This window comes from Sceloporus occidentalis, unplaced genomic scaffold (genome assembly GCF_023333645.1).
Source record: "Sceloporus occidentalis isolate IW3139 unplaced genomic scaffold, rSceOcc1.0.p SCAF_1, whole genome shotgun sequence".
Lineage (NCBI taxonomy): Eukaryota > Metazoa > Chordata > Lepidosauria > Squamata > Phrynosomatidae > Sceloporus > Sceloporus occidentalis.
Window position 1 is genome coordinate 317,567,072 of NW_028316981.1, and position 22,507 is coordinate 317,589,578.

The 22,507-nt window shown below is 47.2% G+C and overlaps 1 protein-coding gene across 16 annotated transcripts in view; it reads right to left on the reverse strand.

The window, feature by feature from the left end:
• Positions 1–12,959, reverse strand: part of ATOSB (atos homolog B) — a 59,485-nt gene extending 46,526 nt beyond the window's left edge. For 9 of the 16 annotated variants that reach the window (XM_089498231.1, XM_089498139.1, XM_089498174.1 and 6 more), the window contains exons 1-2: positions 12,906–12,959; positions 5,767–5,859 (exon numbers count right to left, since the gene is read on the reverse strand). The gene's annotated coding sequence lies outside the window, so the exon portion shown is untranslated. Of the gene's footprint in view, positions 1–3,282; positions 3,368–5,766; positions 5,860–12,865; positions 12,884–12,905 lie in introns of those variants that run through there. The other 7 variants (XM_089498237.1, XM_089498181.1, XM_089498159.1 and 4 more) reach the window with 6 other exon arrangements.
• Between the last annotated feature and the right edge of the window lie 9,548 nt (positions 12,960–22,507).

Genomic DNA, 22,507 nt, shown 5'->3' on the forward strand with positions numbered 1-22,507 from the left:
AGGCCCTGGTCCCCCTGAGCCAGGCTGCCAGGCCCCTTCCAGAGAAGACCAGAGGAAGCAGAGGCACCAGTCTGGTTTATGTAGTGCTGTTGCTTCAGAGAACAAGGGAAAGGTCTCTGCTCCAGAGATTGAAAATGGAATTTCAACAGCAGCAGCAGAAATGACAGAGCAGGCAAGCAGGCAGCAGAAAACAGGAAGCCTGGTGGAGTCACCTTCTTTGGAGGCTTTTAAGCAGAGGCTGGATGGCCATCGGTCACAAGGAGGACTAGGATGGTGTCTAGGGGGTTGGATTGGATGCCCTTGTGGGTCCCTTCTAACTCTATGATTTTACGGGAAGCTGAGTCATCCTCAAAGCCTTCCTCTTCCACAAACCCTTTGGCTTAGTGCTCTTTGCATCCAAATACCTGCAAACGTGTCCACATTTGATCAATCTTACTCAGCAATGGGAACAACACAGCCCTGCAGAAGCTGTGTGACTGCATCTCTCAGAAGCCCTATAGTCAGCATAGCCAGTAGTGAGGAACACTAGGAGCTGCAGTCCACAAATACTGGGGCTGAGTGGGTACACTTTTCCCAACCTGTATTTCTACCCATCTATCTCACTCTTCTGCATCCATTTGCTGCCTGGCTTTCCAATTATTGGGATTTAGATGGTGGGTTCCTTGGAGGCAGAGACTTGTTTTTTAGCTTGCAAGAGATGCAGAAGGCAATTAATAACAGGGCTCTTGTTCGTAAGTCAGAATCAACTTTGCAATATGAATCCACAAAGGCAATGAGCCAACATGGAGGTGCTGCCACAAGTTTCCCCGCCCCACAAATGCCAAGACTCTGGGATCTGGCGTTAATGTGAGGCTGCCACTCCTTTGTACCCCATATGATTATTATTATTTATTGTATTTACACCCGTCTCTTCAGAAATGCTCTCAGAGCAGCTTACAAATTAGACAGGGTGAGCCTTCGCCACAGCCACAGTGACAATAACCAAGGACAAAATAAAGCCAAAGGGGGTCAGACCAGGTTTTGGAAGTTGGCATGGGAAGGCAGGAACCCAAAGTTCTTCCTGCTGCTTGCTCTGTGAAGAGTGGGCAAGACTAGGCCAAGATTGGGCAAAGGCTGGCTGTGCTCAAAGCAGAGCCAGGAAGGGCCTGACTGTGGCTGCCAACCCTGTGGGTCTGAGAAGCCCAGGGCCTGCAGTGGGGAGGCCAGGAGGGGTCTGGCAGGAGGGCTAGCATGTCCTGGCATGCCCTTCTGCCTGAGGGAGAAGCTGGACTCCAGGCAGATCCACCCCTCTTCTGCTTGCAGTTTAAAGACACAGCCCTAAAGCCCCTGGTAGGCAGGCAGACATACAAGCAGAGATGCCAGCCCCTCTCCACTGTGATGCTGCAGCCGAAAAAGTCAATGCAATTCTAGGCTGCATCAATAGACATATAGTGTCAAGTTCAAGAGAAGTAACAGTGCCACTCTATTCTGCTTTAGTCAGGCCTCACCTAGAATCCTGTGTCCAGTTCTGGACACCACAATTCAAAAAGGATGTTGAAAAGCTCGAGCAAGTCCAGAGGAGGGCCACCAAAATAATGAAGGGTCTGGAAACCATAAAGCCCTGTGAGGAGAGACGTAGGGAGCGTGATATGCTTAGCCTACAGAGGAGAAGATTAAGAGTGACATGATAACCCTGTTTAAATATTTGAAGGGATGTCATATTGAGGATGGAGCAAGCTTGTTTTCTGCTCCTCCAGAGAACAGGCCATGGAGCAATAGCTGCAAGCTACAGATTCCACCTCAACATGAGGAGGAACTTCCTGACAGTAAGAGCTGTTGGGCAGTGGAAAACGCTGCCACCTCAATGGAGGCTGGTGCAGTTTCCTTCTTTGGAGGCTGTTTTTAAACAGAGGTTGGGTGGCCATTTGTCCCAAGGATTGTCTATTCCTGCATGGTAGAAGGAGGTTGGACTGGATGGCCCTTGGGGATCCTTTCAAAATCCAGGATCCTGTTATTCCTTCCTTGGAGCTTTTTAAGCTAATGGTAATCTGTCACAAGGAGGGCTATGATGGTGTCTTCCTGTGTGGCAGGTTGGACTGGGTGGTCCTTGGGGGTCCCTTCCACCTCTCTTACTCTATATCAACATTGCTGCTGCCGCCATGAAGTTGAAAGCTTTTATGGCCGGCATCCATAGTTTTCTGTGGGTTTTTTGAGCTATGTGACTGTGTTCATCCGCTGTCCTGGGTTCTACTCTCTGGAGCAGCAGAAAAAAAGTTTGCTCCATCCTCAATATGACCTCCCTTCAAATGTTTAAACAGGGCTATCATATCATCCCTTAACACAGCAACATAGCTTGAAAAACCCACAAGAGACTATGGATGCCATCATTCCCTGGGGGAGGGGGTGTCCCAGCACCCCTCCCAAATCCCCAACAGCTTGAGACACTTGCTTCAGCAAGGCTCAGCCATGGTGGGAGAGTGAGAGCCACAACCTTCCCTCAAAGATAGCAGAGGCCAGGGAGGCAGGGGATGGCAGACTCCAGACTCCAGCCCTGCTTTGTCCTAATGCAAGCTAGGGAGGCAGCCCCCAGCCCACCCCAAAGAGAAGGGAGGAAATGCCGGGCAGGAAGACAAAGGACAGCCCTCCTATACACACACATATCATATGTATTCACACGTTCAGAGAGAGAGAGAGAGAGTCCATTCCATTCCTCTCTCATTCAGGGCCCAGCAAGGCCAAAGCAAGGATGTTGAGACAAGGGGCTCCCCTTCCCCAGGGCCAAACTTTGGGGGACCAGACCAGACCAGGCCAGGCAGGCCCCCCCATCAAGATGACCACCAACCTTCCCCATTGCATAGCTTCACTGGTGCATCTGGCAAGGGGGTGGTAAAGACCCCTGTCACCCCCCAAAACAAAATCCCCAAGGGGGAGAGAGGCAATGCCAGGCAGGAAGACAAAGGACAGTCCTCCTATATATCTGTACTGACACACACAGACACATCGACCATTCCTCTGAGGTGCCCAGGCCCTGCTGTCTCTTGCAGGGCCCAGCAAGGCCAAAGGAAATGCAGGAAGGCGAGGAGCTCCCCTTCCCCAGGGCCACCCTTTGGGGGACCAGGCCAGGACCGGGGAGGCAGGGTGCCCCCCCCAGCCAAAAGGTGACCACCAGCCCTCCCCATGCACAGCCTCACTGCTGCCCCTGGCAAAGGGGGTGCCAGAGATCCCCTGCCTCCCCCCAGAACAAAGTCCCTAAGGGGGAGCTGGGGCAGAGGGTGCGGGGGGCAGAGCTGGCACAGGGCTCACCTGGAGGAAGAGGGTCAGCAGCCTGGGCCCCAGCTGCCCTCCCGGTGCCAAGGCTGCTGCCTGCTTCGGGCACCCAGTCCATTTCCTACCAGCTGCTGCCCTGCTGCCCGCCCCCGGACTCCCATTGGCCGCAACGCCTGCCCATCAGGCGCCCTTCCCGCCCCCAGAAGGCTCCGCCCCCGAGGAGCATGCAATGCATTGGGCTTGATATTTGCATTGTAATTGCATAGGCACTGGCATTTATCGCTGCATTGGCATTTGCATTGTAATTGCACTGCATAAGCATGGCATGGCATTGGCATTGCACTGCATTAGCACTGTAATTGCATTGGCATTGTAATTGTATTGTATTGTCATTGCCTTGGAATTTTCAATGCATCAGCACTGCACTGCATTGGCATAAATAAATAAATTGACAGTGACATTTGCATTTCATTGCATTATACTGCACTGGCATTGTAATTGCACTGGCACTGCATTGTACTGCATTGGCACTGCACTTATACTGTTATTATTATTATTATTAACCTTTATTTATAAAGCACTGTAAATTTACACAGCGCTGCACATACAATCTTTTTAATTAGACGGTTCTAATTCCGTCTAATACTGCATTGGCATTTTCATTGCATTGGCCTTGGTATTATAATTGCACTGGCATTGTAACTGCATTGTATTGGCATTGCATTGTAATTGCATTGGCATTTCCATTGCACCGGCAATTGCATGGATTGGCATTGTAACTGCATTGCATTGCATTTTCATTGCATGGCTTTGGAACTTGCATTATATTTGCTATACTTGCAAACTGCATTACAGTCAGCCCTCCATTTTCGCAGGGGATCCATTCAAAACACATGCCCCCCATGAAAACAGAGACTTTCAGATATTCAAACCCCATAGGCTTGAATGGTGTGTGTGCCCACGGGGGCGCATCCCATTGAAAATAACGGAGGTCACTCCATGAATATTCAAGAGTGAGGAACTCAAGTCCGCGAGAAAGGAGGGGCGACATCGCTTTTAAGTGCCACAGCTCCACCCATCTTACAGAAATCCTGGTGTTCTAGTTTTGTGAGGCAGAAGAGGCTAAGGACCCTTCAAAACTACAAATCCCAGATTTCCATAGGATGGACCCGTGGCAATTAAAATGGGGCCAATCTGCACTATTTCTACAATGTACAGTAGATGCCATCCTAACACTGCATCTGCTCCGCAGAAATAATGCAATTTGACCCCCACTTTTAAATGCCCTGTCTCCATCGAACAGAAATCCTGGGGTATGTAGTTTTGTGAGGCACCAGCACTCCCCCCAGAATTTTTAAAAAATTTAAAAGAATTAATCATTATCTACTTTAAAATAGTCAAAAACATACTAAAGCAGACCCATTGCCATACCCCAACCAGCTGAAGGCCTGTTTAAATATGAAGGCCCTTGCTTGCCAGCAAAACAAGAGCAGAAGAGGTCCAACTGGGCCTCTTTTGGCAGAGAGTTTGATAGCCTCTTGGGAGCAGCCACCAAGAAGGCTCTGTCTCCCAGGTCCTCACCCAGCTGTACCTGTGATGGTTGTGGGAGTAAGAGGAAACCCTCCCCAGAAATAATACAAAAAATGAATAAATGAAGCCACACTATCTATGCAATTGTTAAAGGTCCAGGAGCCCTTTTCAGTTTTCAGTCTGGTAACCTTAGCTCCCCTCTTTTGGGTGCCTTAAATAAGGCTAGGAAGTTCTTCACCTCCTCCAACCGAGAGAGTTGTCTCCAAACAAGGCTGCCTGGGATCTGAGCCCTGATCAGACCTGCTGTGTTTTATGAATAGCACCATTCTAACAGCAAGACACCCAAAAAGGCCACCAGGCCCAAGGACCAACACTCAGCCCAGGCTTCAGTCAGTCACAACCAGAATGCAAACCAACAAGGAGCTTTGAGACAACAAGTCAAGAAAATAAGCCAAAGATGTTGCAAAGGAAGGTGGTTGGTGGAGGATGACGAATCCAGCACACGGACAAAGAGGAAGCACTCCTAGCATGTGCTGGATCTGTGCTGGCACAATAATGGTATGGCTTTGGGCTGTATATAATTTAAACGTTGCTGCAGATCCACAAGGAGAGGCTGAGGACTCTCTTGCAAAGGCAATATGTGCCCCACAGTTTTAACAGGGACTCACAGAAAGGCAATAGCAGGCACAGGGAAACAGCCCTTGTCTGGCCAGTCAGATGAAAGAACTAAGCATCAGGACCTAAAAAGCCAGAGACCATCACATCCCACACACCTTGGGGCAGATCATGTGGGAGATTGTCAGCCCAATGGCCTGCTCCACAGTAACATCAAGACAGGATGGTCACTGGCGCACTCATGTCTTGCGTGGGGGATTCCCAGAGGCATGTGTTGGCCTCACTGAATCAGGCAGACCCAAAGGCTGGTGCTGTTTATCCCACTTCCGTCCCTGTGCCTTCTGTCCTGGCTCTCAGTGGGACCGACTCTCTTACCTTGCTGTGTAGCTGAGGAAGATGCCCAGTGCGACGGGGCCATGCCCTCTGAACCACTGCCCAGCAGAAAAAACCCTGGCTCTGAAATTCACCCTGAAAAACAGTGTAAATAAAGGCCGAGTAATGGTGGCATCAGCTCATGTTATGCACACACACACACTACTTACAGTACTGAAGTTGTTCATGGTCCATCTCAGAGGCCTAAAGAGGCATCAAGAATTATTTTTAGATGGTCCCTTTTGGATGGGAGTCCTCTCATGCAGATGGGCAGGAGGCTTGACAGGCAATCCCCACTCTGCTCTTGGGGAGAGCATGCCCCTCTACTGCCCAGTCTTGGCTTCCTAAGGGCACCTGCTGCAACAACTGGAATGCTTGGCCAGTTTGAGCGTGACTGACCGCACCCATCCCAGCTGGGTCTCCACCTGCACCAACTCTTAGAAATTCACAGCAGCTCTTGCAGCCACCTTGACATCCTTTGAGCAAAGGGGTCCCCTCCCACCTCTCCCTCTACCCAGAAGCTGACCCCTTAGGGCAGGAAGCACAGGGGAGTGGAATGCCTTCCACCAGTAGGCTTCAGAGAGGGCCAGCCATAGAAGGATTAGATTCCCCCCACCGGAATGTGGGCCAGATTCCAAAACTGACTCCCTAGCAAGTTGGGAGGGACCAAGAGCAACTGCTTGCACTCCAGGCAGCTTTGGGCCACTTGCCAGTCCTGGCCCAAGCTCTGGAAGAGGAAGATGCCAGCTCCTGTTCCTCCAGTCTGCCTCAGGGACTGTGCTTTCCTTTCTCTCCTGCAATGAGGCAATTCTGCATCAACTGGAACTGACATCAATGGCAGTGTGGAAACCTCAGGCAATAAGATGGAAAGCCACTGTGTGTTTCAAGTCCTTGAGGAGAATTCATGTTTCATAGGCCTGGGCTGGGCTTCAGCACACAGACCTTCCTCTTGTTCAAGATCCTTGACCTCAAATGCAAGATAGTCTGGAGACCCACAGTCCTGTCAAAACTATTCAAGAAGAACAAGAATTTCTTGTTCTAGATGTGAAAAGGATCTAGAAGTACAAGTAGACCACAAGTTGAACATGAGTCAACAGTGCGATGCAGCAGCTAAAACAGCCAATGCAATTTTAAGCTGCATCAATAGAAGTATAGTCTTTAGATCAATAGGGGGTAAGAGTGGCACTCTATTCTGCTTTGGTCAGGCCCCACCCAGAATACTGTGTCCAGTTCTGGGCATCACAATTCAAAAAGGATGTTGAGAAACTGGAGTGTGTCCAAAGGAGGGGAACTGAAATGGTGAAGGGTCTAGAAACCATGAGCAATGACTTAGGGAGCTGGATGTGTTTAGCCTGGAAAAGAGACGGCTAAGAGGTGATACGATAGCCCTATTTAAATATTTGAAGGGGTGTCACTGTGAAGATGGAGCAAACTTGTTTTCTGCTGCTCCAGAGATTAGAACACGGAACAATGGATGCAAGCTACAGGAAAAGAGATTCCACCTCAACATTAGGAGGAACTTCCTGACAGTAAGGGCTGTTTGACAGTGGAACACACACACTCCCTTGGGGAGTGGTGGAGTCTTCCTCCTTGAAGGAAGAGGCTGGATGGCCATCTGTCAGGTATGCTTTGATTGAGAGTTCCTGCATGGCAGGGGATTGGACTAAATGGCCCTTGTGGTCTCTTCCAACTCTACAATTCTAGTAAGCATGACCCAAATATATGAAAATCAAGGAGTCATTAGAATAAAACAGGCTTACAAATCTACCACCTCGCACTTCAGCACAGGCATATGCAACATAGTGAAACCTTCCTTGCAGCCAATATAAGTTCCCTGGGTGCCCTACAAAGGTACCCTTGGTCCCTGCTCTGCACAAGCATGGTCTCACACTCCCCACCCCATAGTGCACTCATATTTTGGTTCAAACACATTCTGTAACTGCTGAGCCAGCTTTAAGAGGTTTTGTTTGAAAGCAGAAGCACTATGGAACTACAGGGTGCTTATGAGGAAAGACTTAAGGATCTGGGTATGTTTAGCCTGGAGGGAGCAAGCTTGTTTTCCACTGCTCCAGAGACTAGAACACGAACAATGGATGCAAGATCCAGGAAAAGAGTTTCCACCTTAACATTAGGAGGAACTTCCTGACAGTAAGGTCTGTTCGACAGTGGAACACAGTTCCTCAGACAGTGATGGAGTCTCCTTCTTTGGAGATCTTTAAGAAGAATCTGGGTGGCCATCTGTCAGATATGCTGTGATTGTGGGTTCCGGCATGGCAGAGGGTTGGACTGGATGGACCTTCCAACTCTATGATTGGTTTCCTTTACTCTCTGGGTGCCACCCTGCCCCAGACGCTTAGACGACCCTCCCCAGCCCCACTTGCCAGGATGCTTCCTTCACTCCTCCACTGCAGTCTCCCTGACCCCCAACTACCACTTACCTGATGTGCTTTGCTCTAACAAGGTCCAGGGGTCCTGGGCATCACCCCTTTGCCCAGCCCAGGACCCAGCTGACCTCCAGCATCAGATAAATAGGAGGAAGTGGTCACAGTCTGGAGGCTAGACAGGCTTGCGGGAAGCCAAGCTGGGCAAGGGCCCCAAATTGAAGAGCAGAAGTTGTGGTTATGGAAGGAAACTCAGAGTGGGGACACCTCACCCATGTCACAGACTTACCGGGAACTGGGGCATGGGCGGGAGGGGGGGCAAGGAGAGAAAAGGGCCCTTTTCAGTAAGAAGGGGGGTCAAGACACACACAGTAATATAATTTATGGTGCTCTCCCCAGCAAGGACACCTGGAGTCCTGCCCAGGAGATAGGGAAGAAACCCTGGAATACGCAAATCAAGAATAATATTCCTTCTTTTATTCTGCAGTTCTTCCTTTTCCAAAGAGCTTTTGGTGGCAAAAGCTGAACTGACTGTGCATCTTCTTCTTTTTATTTAGGATGTTTGGTTGTTTGTTCTGTTCTGTTTTTTTGTTGTTGTTATTATTTTCTTATTTCTTTCCATAGCATTGCAAGCTATTTTAACCATCTTTTCGGCAATAAGAAAACAATTTTACAATAAGCAAACCATATCAAGCCCCTCCTTTCCCTCTCCTCTGGCTGGACTGGACTTCTATTTTTAATCCCCTTATTTTAATCTGAAGATGACAGCCACAGATGCTGGCAAAACATCAGGAACAAACTCTTATAGAACATGGCTGAAAAACCCTCAAAAAACTCCCCGTCTTCTTTCCCCAAATGGACAGCCAGCCTGGGAAAACTTAGCACAGGTATGCTGCAATCTTACGTACCTTTATTCGGATATAAACCCACTGAGATCTATAGTGTCCCATAACACAGAGGCAAGGAGGCACATATGCAGATCTGGGAAACTTTTGACACCAAGGCTGCCTCTAAACTGCAGAATTAATGCAATTTGACAATGCTTTAACTGCCATGATTCCATCCTATGGAATCCTGGCATCTCTAATTCATTGTGGTGCCAGAGCTCTCTGACTGAAAAGGCTAAGTATCTCACAAAACTACAAATCCCAGGATTTCCTAGGATGGAGCCATGACAGCTCAAGCGGTACCGAACTGAATTAATTCTGCAAAGACCAAGAACCCAGCAAACCAAGCTCCTGGTTCTTATCGTTACACTGAAAGCACTGAGGCCCCTGGTCTTTGGAGCACATTTTCTAGCTGATTCCTCCCAAGTTCACCAAAAACGATCCAAATATTTTAATTAGAATTAAATGCTGGAACAGCAGTCCTAAAATGGAAGCTGTAAGGTTATGCATATGTATTTGAACTTGTGAAGAGGGAAATTCTGTATAGAGGTACAGTATATACACAGCGGGGAAGGCATTAGATCCTGTCTGGTCTTGGATGCTAAGCAGGGGCAGCCATGGTTAGTCCTTCGATGGGCGACAACCAAGGAATCACAGGCACCGTAGGCTCTGTTTCAGAGGAAGGCAATGACAAAACCACCTCAGAGGAGTCCTTGTCTAAGAAAAGCTTCTGAAATTCCAGAAGTCATTATATGTTAACAGGCGACTTGAAGAAACAGACATGCACATATAGCACATGCACATATAGCTCTGAATACTCTAAAGGTATACCAGATCCCATCTGGTCTTCCAAGCTAAGCAAGGTCAGCCCTGGATAGTTCTTGGATGGGAGACTGCCATCCTATTTCAAAGGAAAGAACTGGAAAAACCACCTCTGAGGATTCCTTGCCTTAAAAAAACCCAGTGGAAAAACCCATGATGTTGCCGTAAGTCGACAGAAAGACTTGAAGATACACGCACAAGGCACCAGATCCTGTCTGATCTGGGAAGCTAAGCAGAGTCAGGCCTGGATATTCCTTGAAAAGGAGACTGCCAATGAATACCAGGTGCTGTAGGAGATATTTCAGAGGAAGGAACTTGAAAAAGCACCTCTGACTCTGAGGAGGATTCCTTGCCTAAGAAAACCCTGTGAAATCCATAGGGTCACCATAAATCAACAATCAACGTGAAGGTACAAACAAACACACACACACACACACACACACATATAAATAAAGTATACTTAACTTTATAAAGTATACTTAAGGCCCTAAATGGCTTGGGTCCAAGCTATCTCAGAGACCGCCTCTTCCCATACAATCCTCCCCGCGCTCTCCGGTCCTCTGGGAGGAACTTGTTGCAGCCTCAAAAATCGAGGCTTGTGGCGACCTCCCGGAGGGCTTTCTCTGTTGTCGCCCCCAGGCTCTGGAACGACCTGCCGGACGAGATCCGTCAATTAACATCTTTGGACAGCTTCAAAAAGGCTGTCAAGACGGATCTCGTCAGGCAGGCCTTCCCAGACTGAAATATCCCGGCCCCAGGATCTCAGGATCTCCCCCCTCCTCAGTAATGTCTCCAAAGCCCCCTTTTCTTTTCTTTAGAACTGAAGTTGCAGTGGTTTGTTGGTTGGTATTATTTTGTTTAATTTATTGTTATTTTAACTAGTTATTGTGGTTTTAAATTAGATATGTTGTTTAATAACTTTTTAAGGGGGGAGGGAAATATATTGTTTTTATGCTGTATGTTATTTTAATGTTGTAAACCGCCCGGATTGGTTCGCCACAGGGCGGTATATAAATAAAAATTTATTATTATTATTATTATACTAAATACCCTAAAAGGCACTAGATGCCACTTGATCTTGGAAGCTAAGCAAGGTCAGCTCTGGATAGTCCTAGGATGGGAGACCGCCAACAAATCCCAGCTGCTGGAGGTTCCATTTCAGTGGAAGGAATTGGCAAAACCACCTCTGAAGACTCATTGCCTAAGAAAACACTACAAATTTTTCATGGGGATTCCATATATCTAAATGTGATTTGAAGGCACATAAACACGCACACGCCTAAGTACCCTAAAGGAACCAAATCCTGTCTGATCTTGGAAGCTAAGGAAGCTCAGCCCTGGATAGTCCTTGAATGGGAGCCCATCAATGAATCCCAGGTGCTGGAGGCTCTGTTTCCGAGGAAGGAACTGGCCAAACTACCTCAGAGGACTCACTGCCTAAGAAAGCCTTGTGGAAAAATCCACAAGGTTGCCGTAAGTCGACAGGCGACTTGAAGGGAGTTACACACACAGCAAAGTATACTTAACTAAGGGCCCTAAATACGCTAATAGCCACCAGATTCCATCTGATCTTAGCAGCTAAGCAGCGTCAGCTTTGGCCACTGCTTGGATGGGGGGCCACCACTGAATACCAATTGCACTCTTCCAGAGGAAGGAACAGCCAAAACCACTTCTGAGGAGCATTCCTTGCCGATGCAATTAAAGGGGTCGCCATAAGCTAACAGGTGGATTGAAGACACATACATACATATGACCTAAATTCCCCAAAAGCCCCAGATCCCAATCTTGCAAGATAAGCAGGGCCAGCCCTGGATAGTCCTTGGATGGGGGTCCTCCAAGGAATACCAGGTGCTGTGGGCTGCATTTCAGGGGAAGGAACTATACAGATATAGACTCAGAAAACCCTACGGATCTCTTTTGATCTTGGAAGCTAAGCAGGGCCAGCCCTGGACAGTCCTTCGATGGGAGACTGACAATGAATACCAGCTGCTGAAGGCTCCATTTCAAAGGAAGGAACTGGCAAGACAGACTCAGAAAACCCTGAAGATCCCTTCTGATCTTGGAAGCTCAAGAAAACAAGCTTGCTCCCTCCTCAATATGACTTCCTTTCAAATATTTAAACAGGGCTATCATATCACCTCTTAACCTTCTCTTCTCCAGGCTAAACATCCCCAGCTCCCTGAGTTGTTCCTCATAAGGCAAGGTTTCCAGACCTTTCACCATTTTAGTCACCCTCCTTTGGACATGCTCCAGTTTCTCAATGTCCTTTTTGAATTGTGGGCCCAGAACTGGACGCAATATTCCAGGTGGAGCCTGACCAGAGCAGAATACAGTGGCACTATTACTTCTCTTGATCTAGACACTATACTTCTATTGATGCTTTGTGATGCTTTGGCCTTTTTAGCTGCCGCATCGCAGTTGACTCATATTCAATCTGTGGTCTACTTGGGCTCCCAGATCCCTTTCACACGTACTTTCATTCAGCCAGGGGTCCCCCATGAGCCTCTATCTGTGCATTTCGTTTTTCCGCCCCAAGTGCAGTACCTTACATTTCTCTGTGTTAGTTCATTTTGTCAGCTGTGGCCTAGGCCTTCTAACCTATTAGGATCATTCTGAATCTTGATCCTGTCCTCTGGAGTATTAGCTATTCCTCCTAATTTGGTGTCATCTGCAAATTTGATAAGTATGTCCCCAATTTTGTCATCCAAGTCATTGGCTAAGATGTTGACTAGCGCTGGGTTCAGGGAGAAACCACTGGCAAGCCAGGCTCAGAAAACCCCGCAGACCCCTTCTGATTTGGGACGCTAAGCAGGGCCAGCCCTGGACGATCCTTGGATGGGAAACCGGCAACAAATGCCAGCTGTTGGAGGCTCCATTTCAGAGGAAAGAAGTGGCAAGACAGACTCAGGAAACCCTGAAGAGCCCTTCTGATTTGGAAGAATGAGGCAGCACCCCAAAAAGCGAACCCAGCCCCCCACTCTCACGAACAAACCCCCAAAAATCACAACCCACCAAACCGGGGGCTTTTAGGCCTTCCCCAGGGGTGACTTACTTCCGCCTTTGCGCGCGCACCTCCCCATCTCATTCTCTCTTTCCCTCGGTTGTCTTCTTGACCCAGAAGCAGCTTCCGGGTCTGGCTCTCAGCCACGCCCACCGCCCGCGCCGATTGGACGAGCCTCGCCCCGCGGCGGCCAATAGGAAAGCGCGATGGCTGAGGCCCCGCCCCCTCGCTCCACGTGCGGGTCTGTGATGACAGCGGAGGGGAGTGGGCGGCGCCAATGGTGTGACGACAGCGAGGTGGGGGAGTGACTAGGCGTGGCCCCGCCTCCTCAGTCTCTCATAGTAAGGCCTTTGACTTTTCAACCCGGCAGAGGCAACTGAGGCCAGGGCTGCATCCGCACTGGAGAGATAACCCGGTTTGGCACCGCTTTAACTTGTTGTCTGGCCCAAGGCTATGGGATTCTGGGAGTTGGAGTCTGCTCCGCTCTGGGCCCACAACTAACTCCAACTCCCAGACTCCCAAAGCCTTGAGCCAGAAAAGAGTTAAAGCGGTGCCAAACCGGGTTATTTCTCCAGTGTGGATACAGCCCAGGAGTCCTGGTTCTTTGACTGGGAAAACAGTCCCACAAGACCCCTGGCTCTCAGGGCTTGGGGAGGTTCCCTCTTTTGGAGGGACTGCAGCACCCAGAATCCCTGCACTTACTGGGAGCAAAGGAGAACTGCCCTGGGCCCAGGGCTATTCAACATCATTATCAGTGACTTGGAGGACAGACTTGGGGCATACTTATCCAATGACCCCAAATTAGGAGGAGTAGCTAACCCCCAGAGGACAGGGTCAAGATTCAAGACCTACCTGGCCCTTCAGCCCTCAAGGCCCTCAGAGCAGCTTTCAGTTCTTCTAAGTTTTATTAGAGGGTTCCCTGCCCTCAGGCTTACAGTCTAAAAGACAGGACACAAGGGAGAAGGGAAGGGCGGTGGGGAAGAAGGGGATCGGGTCCATCGGTTCTTCTCTCCCTGGAGGCCTGGACCAAGGCAGATGGACCGCAGGGAGGGCCCTTCTTCTTCCTTTAGGCCAGGCCTGATGGAGCTGGCAGGCCTCTCTCTCCCTCGGAGGTCTGATGACGCAGAAGGCAAAATGACCTGAATAGATTAGAAAGCTTGGCCTCCATGTGACACTCCTTCAGGTATTCACACATGGAGATCATGTCCCTCTTAACCATCTCTTTTCCAGGGTAAACATCCCCAGCTCCCTGAGTCCTTCCTCATAGGACATGGTTTCTGGGCCCTTCACCATTTTGGTTGCCCTCCTTTGGACACATGGCTCCAGTGTCCCAGCATCCTTTTTGAATTGTGGTTCCCAGAACTGGACACAGGATTATTCCAGGTGAGGCCTGACCAGAGCAGAGTACAGTGGCACTATTACTTCTCTTGATCTAGACACTAGACTTCTATTGATGCAGCCTAAAATCGCATTGGCCTTGTTAGCTGCTGCATCACACTGTTGACTCATGTTCAACTTGTGATCTACTTGGACTCCTAGATCCCTTTCACGTGTATAAATCTCATTCAGCCATGTGTCCCCCATAATCCTATATCTGTGCATTTCATTTTTTTGTCCTAAGTGCAGTATCTTACATGTCTGTCCATTCTGGACAATGTTTGATCCCAGGTACAAGAAATCTTTGACTATTTCAATTTCCTCATGTCTAATTCGAATTTATGTACGTCCTCCGTGGCCATCATTTTTGTTTTCTATATGTTCAGCAGCAGGCCAGCCTTTGCACTTTCTTCCTTGACCTTCCTTAGTATTTGTTCCAAGTCACTGATGTTTTTCACTAGTCCGAATATCTTAGACTGCTGATGTTCCTTCCTCCTATTTTCACTCCTCCTCCTTCTGAGTCTCGCCCTGTTCTTCCTATGATGTTTCCTGCGTACAAACTGAACAAGGATGGTGGTAACATGCAGCCTTGCCTGACTCCTTTGCCAACTGGGAGCCATTCCGTTTCTCAGTATTCTGTTCCGACAGTTCTGGGCTCCACAATGCAAAAGGAATGCTGAGAAGCTGGAGAGGCCGGGATTTCACACTACAGTCGGCCCTCCACGTTTGTGGCTTTGACCTCGGTGGATTTGCAGGTTTGATTCATACGGTCTCTCTAGGAATCTCTAGGTCAGTGATGGCAAAGGTTTTAGAGACTGAGTGCCCAAACTGCAACCCAGAATCCACTTATATATTGCAAAGTGCCATGTCCCTCTGGCTTTCTAGCCACAAACTCTGGCGGACTTTGTGTTGAGGTGATGGCATGTGTGCCCACAGAGAGGGCTTTGAGTACCACTTCTGGCACTCATGCCATAGGTTCGCCACCACTGCTCTAGGTCTTCCAGTGCAACTCTGCCAGATGTTGACCATAGAGTTGTGCTGGAGAACCTAGTAAACACTTCTCTAGGCATGTGTAGGTCCTCTAGCATGATTCTATCATCAGCGTCTGGCAGATGGTGACCATAAAGTTACACTGGAGGCCCTGGAGATTCCTAGAGAGGTGTTCTCTTAGGTAAAAGAATAGGGTTTTTTTTGCAGTTTTTCCACATTCTCGGGGGTGCTTTGCCCCTAACGCCAGCAAATGTGAAGGGACCACTGTACATAATTATAATACACTGGTGCCTCGGGATACGAAATGATCGGGTTACGAAATTTCCGGGATACGAAAAAGTTGGATTGGCAAAAACTGTTTCGGGTTACGAAATATTTTTCGGGTTACGAAATTCATTTCGGCGCGAAATTCAAATGCTGCAAAGTGCAGCTATAGGCTTCTCTTAGCATTTCGGGTTACGAAATTTTCGGGTTACGAAAGGAATGGCGGAACGAATTAATTTCGTAACCCGAGGCACCAGTGTACTGTGATATCACTTTAAACGTCACAAATGCATCCTGAAGTTTTGGGAAGCATTGGGGTCTCTGGCTAAGAATTCTAAATACTTCTCCATTACAGTGGCATCATTAGGGGTGTGTGGGGTGTGTGTGTGTGTGTGTGTGTGTGTGGACCGTACCAGGTGACTCCTTTGCCAATTGGGAGCCATTCTCTTTAAGGTGACACCACTGCTCCTCAAACACCTGCATTTTGGCAGAAAGAAGATGTGGCATTTGCCCATATTTCTTTAAAATGCTGAAGCGATGGGGTGAGGCTCAGTGGGAGGACAAAGGAGAGGCCTTAGGGTTTTTTTTTAATTTAAAAAATAATATTTCAAAATTTAATTTTTAATTTAAGCTTTTTATTTTTTAAAGAAAATCTTTTAAAAAATCACATTTTACCAAATGTTTACTCTAACCACATGAAACTATGCACAGCCAGCCCTCCTTCTCCACGGATTTTTTTTATCCACGGATTCACACATCCACGGCTTGAAAATATTCCAAAGAAGTATAAATTCCAACTAGCAAGCCTTGATTTTCCATTTTATATAAGGGACATCATTTTGCTATGCCATTCTATTCAATGGGACTTGAGTATCCATGGATTTTGTTATCCACGGGGGATCCTGGAACCAAACTCCAGCAGATAGCAAGGACCCACTGTATATGCAAACATATTTAGTCTATGTGGAGAGATCTTGTAGCACCTTTGAGGCTAACTGAAAGAAAGAAATTGGCAGCATGAGCTTGCGTAGACTTCAGCCTCCTTCCTCAGATGCATTTTAGCATATTTCTTCTATGCATATGATATTGTAATTTAAAAGTCTAATTTTAATTTTGCTGGTTGTTTATGTCACATCTATCACCATTACATTCAGCAGTATATGGGAATTACATTTTTTGAGTAAATCAGTACAAAAAACATTACTAAGGTTTCTGTATGGTGTGGGATGGGAGGAGGTCAGTGGGAAGTTATCACACTGGATGGCCCCAACCCTAGTGACACCACTGCTCCCATAAACTGCACATCCCAGGATATCCCAGGATAGAAGCATGGCAGTTAAAATGGAATCACAATGCTATAACTGTGGCCGGTGGTTTATGGGCCTTTCACACCACAGAATTAGAGTACTATGGTTAACTACCTGAATAGGTCCTGAAAGGTTTAGCTGGTGTTATTTCCATATATTGTCTTTAAAAGGGGAAGCATCATGAATGGAGTTACTGCCCTCTACTGACCAATTGGACACATTCCCTCCAAGCAAGAGTCCAAAGTCTGAAAAACTTTAAAGCACAGAGCTGGAAGATACAATCTTCCAAAATTTAAAAATAGCAGTTTAAAGTGGAAGACAGCAGGAAAGGAGGAAGACCACATTCCAGGTCCCTTTCACATGTACGGTTGCCAAGCCAGGTCCACTTCATCCTATATCTGTGCATTTAATTTTTTTCCCCATAATGCTCCCTGTAGCAAGCTTGTTTTCTGCTGCTCCAGTGAACAAGACCCAGAACAATGGATGCAAGCTACAGGAAAAGAGATTCCACCTCAACATTAGGAGGAACCGCCTGACAGTAAGTGGCAGTTTCTTTTTCCTTGGATGTCTTTAAATAGAGGCTGGATGGCCATCTGTCTGGAATGCTTTGATTGAGAGTTCCTTCATAGTAGGGGCTTGGACTGGATGGCCCTTGTGGTCTCTTCCAACTCTTTGATTCTATTATTCTAGCCAGTTCCAGTTTGCAAAACCTGAGCAGGGCTGTTGATAAAAGAATGACTTGGAGGTCCCTCATTCATAGAGTCACCATAAGTCAAAGTTAACTTAATCATAGTTGGCAACAACAACCAACTAAATCAGAACCAGGAGAAGAAGACAGGCCACAGAATAACATTCAACAAGTAGATCCACCCCTGGAAACTATTCAGTTTATTTCTTTTACTGCAATATTGCTATCTTTTCCTACATACAAGATTCTCCAGGCAGCATATGGTAAAATCAGTTTTAAAATATTAAAACGGTAGAAGATAAATTACAGCTTTAAAATGGATTAAACTATACAACAATTTAAAATGAGTTAAAACCATATATGTCTGCAAAGTCCCAAGAGCCATGTTTGAACTCAGTGCTAAAATGAAAGCAAGGCCACTGCCAGGAAAAGCATTTTACAACTGAGGTGCTGCAACAGGGAAGGTCCTGTTCCCGTGTCCTCATGCAGTGTGTATATTCCCCTTGCTGGGGGGAAATGGAGGAGGGCCCACTTTGGACTTCAATCCAAACTTGGTGAGGCCCCATGTTGGGGCAGGGCAGGAGTTTCTCTCTGACTGGCAGACCCCCACCCTAATGGTGGTCCCTGAGGGTCCAGGCTGCCTGGGGAGAGCTGGTCCTGCTAGCCCTTTATGACACGCCCGAGAACCTAAGCAAGCACAAGGAGACAGGAGGATGATGATAATGATGATGATAATGATGATGATGCTCTCTGGTCACAGATTTCTGGGTTAGTCTGTAAACTGTCTGGAGAGCTCTGGCCCTTTGGTGGTCAGAGATACAGAAAAAGAATTGAAATATGTGTCTAGAAGCATGGCTGCTCATGACTTCTATTGCTACTTCAGCTGCTGTTGGGACCTCCGGTTCCTCTTCTGCAGCAGCATCGCGCTTTCTCTATTAATCTGTTTACTCCGGAAGATCTGGAACGGGAAGTTTCTTCAGGACAGCAGTCGATTCTGGGGGCAAAGCTTAGCAGGGGCTCCCCCTTCAGTAGAGCCTCAGTCCAAAATGAAGCAGGTAGGTGGCATGTCAGACCAGCATGGAGCATATGGCTCAAATCCAGCACTTTCTATATTTCCATGGGCAGAATGATGCATCAATTGTACCAAGCCACCCTTGTGTTGAATGGCAATGTTGTGCACCTAGTTACCCAAAGAACAGGTGGGGGGAACTGGGGGTCCCCACAAGATGTGAGTAACACTTCAAATATTGGGAAATTAGCTTTGCAAGAGGCTTGGGGAACCTTTGGACTGTTGGGCACCAGTACATACCAGCACTAATGGTGAGGACTCCAGGTTCTTGGTGAATTAAAAAGGTTTTATTTGAGCCATATGCTCCACAGGGCACCATCCTGTCCCCCATACTGTTTAACATTTACATGAAACTGCTGGGAGAGATCATCTGGAGACATGGGGCGCAGTGTTATCAGTACATTGATGACACCCAAATTCATTTCTCTATGCCTCCGACTGATGCAGTGACTAAGGACGGCATCTCTCCTCTGGATGCTGCCTTGGTTTGGCAATGGCCTGGATGAAGGAAAACAAACTCAAGCTGAATCCAGGGAAAACGGAGGTACTCACAATAAGTTCCCCAAATCCAGGGAGGGAGATTTGTCAACCAGTCCTGGACGGGGTCACACTTCCCCTAAAGGATGAAATACACATCTTGGGGGTACTTCTGGATCCATCTCTACAGTTATCATCTCAAGTAGATGCCATGGCCAGAAGTGCCTGGTATCAACTTCGGTTGATACACCAACTGTGTCCCTACCTGGACCGAAAGGACCTTGAAGCAGTGGTACATGCGCTGCTAATCTCTCGTCTTGACTTCTGTAATGCGCTTTACGTGGGGCTACCTCTGTACCAAGTTCGGAAGCTTTAATTGGTGCAAAATGCGGCAGCCAGATTGGTCACAGGAACACCTAGGTCAGATCATATAACACCAATACTAAAATTTCTTCACTGGCTGCCGATCAGCTTCCGGGTGCAGTTGGTTATCACCTTTAAAGCCCTATATGGCTTGGGCCTGAGTTACTTGAGGGAACGTCTCTCCCTACACAATCCGCCCCGCACTCTCAGAACATCCGGGAAGAATTTGTTGGACTATCCAAAGACCAGACTAATATGAACTTCCCACAAAGCATTTACCGTCATGGCCCCTAAATTGTGGAATAGCTTACCAGAAGAGATCTGACTTATTACTACCTTAAATACCTTTAAGAAGGCACTCAAGATGGATCTCTTCTGGTGGGCCTACCCCCCTGATCTTCTGTAGACAACCATAAAGGGACACCCCACTCTGAGCATGTCTGTTAGATTAGATGTTGATATAGTAGTGATTTTATTGATGTTAATGCAATGCTGTGATTTTATGGATTGTATTTTATATGGAACTGTAATTCTATTTTTATTGATGTAATCCTGCCTCGATCTGCAGGGAGAGGTGGGAAATCGAAATAAAAACTACTACTTATTATTGTTGTTGTTGTTGTTGTTGGAAAATATGCAGAGTGCAACCACACCCACAAGATAGCTGTTCAAACACACACACAGCATGCAGAGCTAACCAAAACAGAAATATGGAAAGGGGATACAGGAGTTTTAGGGATTGCAATGGGGTATATTTATATGTCCAAAGGAAAGGCCATAAAGGGTGGAATGGCTTAGAGGTCTGAGGGTGACACAGAACATAAACAGAGTGCAGGTGTGTATGCAGGCTGGTCTGGGTGCGCAGTGGTTAGGTTTTGAAGCCATGTTTGAAACATTAGGCTGTCTAACCAGATAGCAAAGACTGAATGGCTTGTCCCAGGAATCAACAATGGGATTCCAGACTGGTTGATGGTTTCAACAGAAGCAATGAATGGATTGGAATAACCCTGAGATGGGGGATGCAGAAATTTGGCCGGGATCAGAGCAGAGGGTGGTCAGAGAGAGAGAGGCTTACTGGTTTCAACAGAAAATGCGGACTATTCTGGGGAAAGATGAAGCACTTTAGATTTGATGGTTTTGTTTACTTGGATGCACACACACCTAGGAGAAATGATTTATTTTTTCCTGAGAACCTGGTCTGTTCAGTGTTCCTGAAATGTCATTGATCTATCAGAAATGTGCTATCTCCAAATATGAGAAAATATGAGGACCCCAAAATACAGTGCAAGGTATGCAGGGGTACATAATAACCTGAACTAAGACAGCCAAATGGGCATGTGGCACCCATGTCCAATGCACATCTATTCTGTAACATGAGTGGTTGCCTTCCTTTCTCTTTAGACCTAAGGATTCAGGGTTGTTGTTTTGCCACTTGTCAACTGCTCTCTATCTGTTTGGAGGTCCCTCTTATCACTTGATGGCCACCTGGGCTGAGCAATGGAAAGTTAAAACAGGCATATTTAGCACTAACACTGAAGTCTCTGAATCTCAGGGTATTTATAGAGGAGAATGAGCAAGTCATTCATTATTTCAAATGGACAATATTAATGTTTCCCAGTCCTCTGGCACCTCACCTGTTTCCCACGATTTCTCAGATATGATGGCAAGTGGCTCAGAGTACCTCAGCAAGGTCCTTCAGTGCTTTCAGTTCCTTACAGGTCTCTGTGTTTTTAACGTTTCAACATTTCAATTTAAAAAAAATAAAATATTTTTTTAAATTTTAATTCTTTTAACATTTTCTTTAACCACATTTTAATCAAACCATCACTGTGCACTGCGCATTTAGGTTGTACATAAGATATTGTAATTTGAAGGTATAATTTTAATTTTGCTAGTTGTTTATGTCAGAACTATTAGCATTACATTTGGTGATATATTGGAATTATGATTTAGGAGTAACATTAGTACAAGAAAGCATGACTATATGGTGTGAAATGGGAGGAAGTCAATGGAGGGGGGGGTGACACAATGAGTTACTGCACCTGGTGACACCAACCCTAGTGATGCCACTGCCTTCCTCTCTTCCTGACAGGTGCTTCCAGGGAGGAGAGACCAAGCCCAGGAAGCTTCCCAAAAGAGGAGAGGTAATGCAACCTGGCGGAAGTTCCCTTCCACCCCAAGTCCCAGAGTGGTGCTGCTCCCCAAAATACACGCCTGTAACAAAATGTTGATTTTTTTTGCCCCCACTTCCCTGGCTCTCCTTTGGCCCCTTGGCCAGCTAACTCTCCAGCCATCACAACATCAGAAGGACAGATAGCAACTTCTCCCCTCATGTCCCTATAATGGAAGTTTGGAGTGGAGAACCCAGAGACAGGCCAGGGATGTAGCCAAGGGGGGGGGGGTTCTTGGGGTCTGGACCCCCCCCCTTCCATTAGAAAAATGAATGGTGCGTGCTGCTGTGCCGCTGCACCCAAGCCCCATTATAATGGTGGCACTTAGTCTGGACCCCTCCCCCCCTTCCTAAAATCCTAGCTACGTCCCTGGACAGGCCTATACAGGCCTTCCTTGATGGTCTTCAAATAGAGGCTGGATGGCCATCTGTCAGGGATGCTTTGATTGTGAGTTCCTGCGTGGCAGGAGGTTGGACTGGATGGCCTTTCTGGTCTCTTCCAACTTTATGATTCTATGATAGATAAGCTGCTTTGTTCCTGCTACAGTTAAAACTGTATTTGCCACTTCATCTCCATATATACAAGGTTTTGAATTTGAAATGACATTCTCACACACAAATGGCTTATACAGTCATCCCTCCGCTTGTGCAGACTTTGAATCCGTGTCCCTTGCTTATTCGCGAGGGGCAAACAGAGGAACTTAGAATGGGGCACCGCCATTCAAGCCAATAGAGCTTGAATATTGGCGGATTTCCATTTTTGCAGGAGAGTGTCCAGAATGGATCCAAGAAAACGGAGGAGCGACCGTATAGGTCTGTCTCTGGGTTCTCCACTCCCAACATGCACCTGAGGAAGTAGGCTCAAATCTAGAAAAGCTCATGCTACCAATATCTTTCTTTGCATTAGTGTCAAAGGTGCTACAAGATCCTTTTGCAGTCCCAGCAGAG